Source organism: Bos indicus, chromosome 29 (genome assembly GCF_029378745.1).
Source record: "Bos indicus isolate NIAB-ARS_2022 breed Sahiwal x Tharparkar chromosome 29, NIAB-ARS_B.indTharparkar_mat_pri_1.0, whole genome shotgun sequence".
In the NCBI taxonomy this organism is placed as follows: domain Eukaryota; kingdom Metazoa; phylum Chordata; class Mammalia; order Artiodactyla; family Bovidae; genus Bos; species Bos indicus.
Window position 1 is genome coordinate 42108877 of NC_091788.1, and position 6656 is coordinate 42115532.

Sequence of the window (6656 nt, forward strand, 5' to 3'; positions counted from 1 at the left end):
TCTCCATCTTTGGCTGCAAAGAATATAATCAGTCTGATTTCAGTATTGACCACAATAGGAGAAAACTTTGCAAACCGTAATATGAAGAGATCAAATTGTTGTTGTTCAGTTGCTAAATTGTGTCCAACTCTTTGTGACCCCCATGGACTGCAGCACTCCAGGCTCTTTTGTTCTCCACTAACTCTTGGAGTTTGCTAAAATTCATGTCCATTGAGTCAGTGATGCTATCTAACCATTTCACCCTCTGTCATCCCCCTCTCCTTTTACCTTCAGTCTTTCCCAGCATTAGGGTCTTTTCCAATGAGTTGACTCTCCACATCAGGTGGCCAAAGAATTGGAGCTTCATCAACGGTCCTTTCAGTGAATATTCAGGGTTGATTTCCTTTAGAACTGTCTTGTTTGATCTCCTTGGAGTTCAATGGACTCTCAAGAGTCTTCTCTAGCACCACAATTGAAAAGCATCAATTTTTCAATGTTCAGCTTTCTTTATGTCCCAACTGTCACATCTGTATATCATCACTGGAAAAACCATAGCTTTGATCATATAAACCTAATGTCGGCAAAATGATGTCTCTGCTTTTTAATATGCTGTATAGGTTTGTCATAGCTTTCCTTCCAGGGAGCAAACATCTTTTGATTTCACCATCCGCAGTGATTTTGGAGCCCAAGAAAAGAAAATCTGTCACTGCTTCCATTTTTCTCTATTTGCCATGATGTGATGGGACCAGATGTCATCTTAGTTTGTTTCACGTTGAGTTTCAAGCCAGCTTTTTCACTCTTCTCTTTACCCTCGTCAAGACTCTCTTTAGTTCCTCCTCAATTTCTGCCATTAGAATGGTATCATCTGCATATCTGAGGTTGTCAGTATTTCTTCAGGCAACCATGATTCCGGTTTGTGATTCATCTAGCACCGCAATTCTCATAATGTATGCTGCATATAAGTTAAATAAGCAGGGTGGCAATATACAACCTTGTCGTACTCCTTTCCCAGTTTGGAACCAATCCATTTTTCCATGTCCAGTTCTAACTGTTGCTTCTTGACCTGTGTACAGGTTTCTTAAGAGACAGGTAAAGTGATCTGGTACTCTTATCTCTGTAAGAATTTTCCACAGTTTGTTGTGATCCCCACAGTCAAAGGCTTTAGCATAATCAATGAAGCAGAGGTGGATGTTTTTCTGGAACTCCCTTGCTTCCTCCATAATCAACCAAATGTTGGCAATTGATCTCTGCCTCTTTGAAACCCAGATGGTATATCTGTACATTCTTGGTTCATGTGCTGCTAAAGCCTAGCTTGAAGAATTTTTAACATAACCTCACTAGCGTGTGAAATGAGTTTGAACATTTTTGGTACTGCTTTTCACTGGAATTGAAATGAAAACTGACCTTTTCCAGTCCTGTGGCCACTGCTGAGTTTTCCAAATTTGCTGACATATTGAGTGCAGCACTTTAACAGCATCATCTTTTAGGATTTGAAATAGCTTTGCTGAAATTCTATCACCTGCACTAGCTTTGTTCATAGTGATGCTTCCTAAGGCCCACTTGGCCTCACACTCCAGAATGTTTGGCTCTAGATAAGAGACCACACCATTGTGGTTATCTGGGTCATTAAGACCTTTTTTGTATGGTTCCTCTGTGTATTCTTGCGATTTCTTCTTAATCTCTTCTGCTTCTTTCAGGTCCTTGCTGTTTCTGCCCTTTATCATGCCCATCCTTGCATGAAATGCTCCCTTGATATCTCCAGTTTTCTTAAAAAGATCTCTATTGTTTTCCTCTTTTCTTTGCATTGTTCACTTAAGAAGTCTTTATCTCTCTTTGATATTCTCTGTAACTCTGCATTAAGTCTGGTATATCTTTTCCGTTCTTTCTTGCCTTTTACTTTTCTTTTCTCAGCTATTTGTAAGGCCTTCTAAGACAATGACTTTGTCTTCTTGCATTTTTTCCCCCTTTGGAATGATTTTTATTCACTTCCTCCTGTACAATGTTATTAAGTTCTGTTCATAGTTCTTCAGGCACTCTGTCTACAGACCTAATCCATTGCACCTATTTGTTACCTCCATTGCATAATCATAAGAGATTTGATTCAGGTCATACCTGAAATGCCTATTGATTTTCCCTACTTTATTTGATTTCAGTCTGACTTTTGCAATAAGGAGCTGATGATCTGAGCCACAGTCAGCTCTAGGTCTTAATTTTGCTGACTTTATAGAGCTTCTCCATCTTCAGCTGCAGAGAACATAATCAATATGATTTTGGTATTGACCATCTGGTATGTCTCTGTGTAGCATCATTTTATCTCGGGTTGCTGGAAAATGGTATGTGGTAGGACTAGCATGTTCCATCGACAAAACTCTGTTAGCCTTTGCCCTGCTTCATTTTGTACTCCAAGGCCAAACTTGCCTGTTATTACTGGTATCTCTTTACTTCCTACTTTTGCATTCAAATCCCTGATGAAGAAAAGGACATCTTCTAGGTTTTAGCTCTAGAAGATATTGTAGGTCTTCATAGAACCAGTCAACTTCAGCTTCGTTGGCATCAGAGGTTAAGGCATAGACTTGGATTAGTATAATGTTGAATGATTTGCCTTGGAAGTGAACTGAGATTATTCTATCATTTTTGAGATTGCACCAAAGTGTGCTTTTCAGACTCTTGTTGACTCTGAAGGCTACTCCATTTCTTCTAAGGGATTCTTGCATGGCGTAGTTGATATAATGGTCATATGAATTAAATTCACCCATTCCCATCCATTTTAGTTCACTGGTTACTAAGATGTCGATCTTCACTCTTGCCATCTCCTTCTTGACCACATTCAATTTACCTTGATCCTTCGACCTAACAGTCCAGGCTCCTATGCAATATTGTTCTTTTCAGCATCAGACTTTACTTTCACCACCAGACACACCAACAACTGAGTGTTGCTTCCACTTTGGCCCAGATGCTTCATTATTTCTGGAGCTATGAGTAATTGCCCTTCACTCACTCTTCCCCAGTAGCATATTGGACACCTTCCAACCAGGGGAACTCATCTTCTGGTGTCAAACCTTTTTGCCTTTTCATACTGTTCATGGTATTCTCATGGCAAGAATACTGGAGTGGTTTGCTATTTCCTCCTCCAGTGGACCATGTATTGTCAAAAGTCTTCACTATGACCCATCCATCATGGGTGGCCCTGCATGGCATGGCTCACAGCTTCATTGAGTTATGTAAGTTCCTTCACCACGACAAGGCTGTGATCCACAAAGGGGGATGAGATCATGAGTATATACAAATCAATGAATATTTCTAAATGTAAAACTGTAACCAACTTGCAGATCAAGATAGAAAGATCCTATTTCCACAGGGGTTCCCCTCAAGTTACCCCATACAGCAATAACCACCACCACTGCCTGACTCTTCTCTCCTCACTTCCCTCTCCTGTGCAAAATAAAAATTAATAACTATTCTGATCTCCTTCACTATAGATGAGTATTTGTTGATCTTGGCTGTCAAGTAGTGTAAATTGATATAGGGTTCTGTGACAGGCCCTCTCTCCTCATGCTTACTCATGAATATTCACCCATTCTATTGCATGTAACAGTAGGTTGTTCTCTTCCCTAGTGCTTTAGTGTCCACTACATGAATACACTACAATTTCTTTATGTACTTCAATGTTGGTGGACTTTTGTTTCCAATTTGGGGCATTAGCACCCCAAATCATGTGCATTATCTCTTGGGATATAAGTACTTATTTTGAGATCAGAGGGAAATTTTTTTAAATTTTTTATATTATTATTATTATTTTACTTTACAATATTGTATTGGTTTTGCCATACATCAACATGAATCTGCCATGGGTGTACATGTGTTCCCCATCCTGAACCCCCTCCCACCTCCCTCCCCATACCATTCCTCTGGGTCATCCCAGTGCACCAGCCCCAAGCTTCCTGTATCCTGCATCAAACCTGGACTGGTGATTCATTTCTTTTATGATATTATATATGTTTTAATGCCAAGAAAGCTGTGGTATATATACACAATTGAGTATTACTCAGCCATTAAAAAAATACATTTGAATCAGTTCTAATGAGGTGGATGAAACTGGAGCCTATTATACAGAGTGAAGTAAGCCAGAAAGAAAAACACCAATACAGTATTCTAACGCATATATATGGAATTTAGAAAGATGGTAACGATAACCCTGTATGCGAGACAGCAAAAGAGACCCAGATGTATAGAGGGAAATTTTTATATTTAATTCTGAATTTTTGAAGTGTGTGTGTAAGTGTGTTTTTAAATCCCATACAGGATAATATAGAGCCAATGCCAAGTTTAAAAAATTAACTACTGAATTATACAGTTTACCTCTTCCTAGGCATATCCTAGCAGACAACTTCTGCATTTAACTGCATTGTGCTTTTTCAATCTTTTATCTACCCACTGGGCTATATACATAGGTTTCTTAATCTAGACAATCAGCTTAAGATTTCCTTACTCTAGACAATAAGAATAGGGGGAAAAAAGTAGAGATACTGGTCAAGAAAGGACTTACTGTCTTGGGATTGCTGTGATCTGTGGTGTTTCTTCCGTTGAAATGTCTAAGTCTAGCTCTCTCTGGGTGTAACAGATCTTTAAAGTGGATTCCTTTCCCTTAGATCTTTCCTGGGTAAATTGTAGATCCCCAGTGGGAACTTTTGATTCCCTTTCATATCGTGCAGTTGATGCATGCTTGTTTGCCTGAATTCTTACATTTCTCTTGGCCCTAAGAAATCAGACATGAACTTAAATTCCCTAGAATTGTGTTAGGTACCAGACACTGTGCTCCCAGGTTAAGGGGACACAGTAGTATTTTTGCTGCTTCAACCACTAGTTGAGAAAAAGGAAATTGTTTATAGTACTGAGGTTGGTGAAGGAAAGGAAGAACTCAAAGCATACTGACAACTCTTAAGAAAGAAATCCTTCTCTAAGTTTTACCCTTCTATATTCAACTTCTATACACCATCCAATATGGTGACTTGATCAAGTTATGCTTTCGTTTCACTGCCAACTCTATACTAAGTGACTCAGACAAAAGAATGACAAGAGTATCATTTTCACTATTGTCATATAATTATTTATGGTAGCTTTATAATTACAACCTTAAAATGACATATTATACAGGCTGGGTCTTTATCCTTTAGGCTTGACCATTGACTGCCTGGGTCAATACAATCGTAGACTGCAGCTCTAAAGCTGGGCTCTAAACCCTATGGTTTGTGTCTTCCCTCTTCTGTTCACTACAGATTAGGAAGCACAATACCTTTGTTTGGCATCTTTATGAATCTACAGCTCTTCGGGAGCAATATTTTCCTGTTCCAGGTAATCTTTGGAACTGTCTCAGCCTGAAGCCTTGCATTTTTACCACTGAATCATATGGGCTGTTGACCAACCCAGACACTGTTCATGTTCCTGGTGGGACTTATCCTTTTGCCCAACACCTTTGTACCCCAACGTTAAAGAAGACTGGACTCTGGGGAAAGAAAGTGTCTTTTTCTCATCCTTCAGAGGTTATATTGGTCACACTTATCTGAAGCCAGTAGAAAAGAGAGGTCCTAATTAAGGGCTAAGTATTCCCACAAGCCAAACTGATGAGAAATTCTGCTAGTAAGTTGTTGGGGGTAGAGCCAAAGGTCAGTAAGGGGCAGCTGAGACATATATTTATCTTCATCATATCCTAAAATATCTGTAAACTGGTACCATTTCATCCTCACGCTTCCTCTAGGACAGTTGATATTCACTTGCCTTTTGTCCATTCACAATGCTAATAACATAGAGGGGTGCAGCCTTGCAATTATACCCCAGGTGAGGACACAGTAGGGTCACTCCCTCTGTTTGGGCTCTTAGTTACCAGCTTTGAGGACTGGTCTATTTCCCCATCTCTGATATATCCAGGACATGGAAGCAACCTAGATGTCCATCAGCAGACGAATGGATAAGAAAGCTGTGGTACATATATACAATGGAGTAGTACTCAGCCATTAAAAAGAATACATTTGAATCAGTTCTAATGAGGTGGATGAAACTGGAGCCTATTATACAGAGTGAAGTAAGCCAGAAAGAAAAACATCATACAGTATACTAATGCATATATATGGAATTTAGAAAGATGGTAATGATAACCCTGTATGCGAGACAGCAAAAGAGACACAGATGTATAGAACAGTCTTGGACTCTGTGGGAGAGGGAGAGGGTGGGATGAATTGGGAGAATGGCACTGAAACATGTATAATATCATATAAGAAATGAATCACCAGTCCAAGTTCGATGCAGGATACAGGATGCTTGGGGCTGGTGCACTGGGATGACCCAGAGGGACGGTATGGGGAGGGAGGTGGGAGGGGGCTTCAGGATGGGGAACATGTGTACGCCCATGGTGGATTCATGTCAATGTATGGCAAAACCAATACAATATTGTAAAGTAAAAAAAAATAATAATAATTAAAAAAAAAACAAGCAAAACACCTACTTTCAGTACTTTTTACAGAAAAATAAAAAAACATTTCACTTTCAAGTCTGACAAATGACATGTTCTGAAACAGACTGCAAACCATGCAGCAGGTTTATTTTATTTTATTTACAGATGTGGAGCTCAAAGTCCAATGCCACTTTGGGGCACTGCTGACAAAAAGAATTTTCACAGAGTA

At 39.4% G+C, this 6656-nt stretch overlaps 1 long non-coding RNA gene across 1 annotated transcript in view; it reads right to left on the bottom strand.

The window, feature by feature from the left end:
- The window catches only part of LOC139180725 (uncharacterized), a 35073-nt gene that overhangs the window by 24559 nt on the left and 3858 nt on the right, over positions 1-6656 (bottom strand). The window lies entirely within an intron of this gene.